The sequence below is a fragment of the Trachymyrmex septentrionalis genome, unplaced genomic scaffold, assembly GCF_001594115.1.
Source record: "Trachymyrmex septentrionalis isolate Tsep2-gDNA-1 unplaced genomic scaffold, Tsep1.0 C3236185, whole genome shotgun sequence".
Classification (NCBI taxonomy): domain Eukaryota; kingdom Metazoa; phylum Arthropoda; class Insecta; order Hymenoptera; family Formicidae; genus Trachymyrmex; species Trachymyrmex septentrionalis.
In genome coordinates, this window is record NW_017302167.1 from 1 (window position 1) to 306 (window position 306).

The 306-nt window shown below is 32.0% G+C and overlaps 1 non-coding gene across 1 annotated transcript; it reads right to left on the reverse strand.

The window, feature by feature from the left end:
• Positions 1 to 90: 90 nt before the first annotated feature.
• On the reverse strand, positions 91 to 163 carry Trnav-cac. Its single transcript has one exon. It is a non-coding gene; the product is annotated as a tRNA-Val (tRNA).
• Between the last annotated feature and the right edge of the window lie 143 nt (positions 164 to 306).

Here is a 306-nt window from a genome sequence, read left to right on the forward strand (position 1 = left end):
TTTTTTTTTTTTTTGGCAACGGAGAGCATAATTCGAACTTTTGCAATATATATTGTGTAAGTAAAAATTGTAGCTAGTATAAAAAAAAGATGTTTCCGCCCGGGATCGAACCGGGGACCTTGTGCGTGTGAAGCACACGTGATAACCACTACACTACGGAAACGTTGAAGCTCTTGGCATTTATTTGAGAACATGAATGTAGACATTTGCTTCTATCTCGTATGACACGTAGATAACATTCAAAAATGTAAAATATGATCGTGTACCTTTATATTATTTTATTTTTATTTAAATTATTTTATTTTA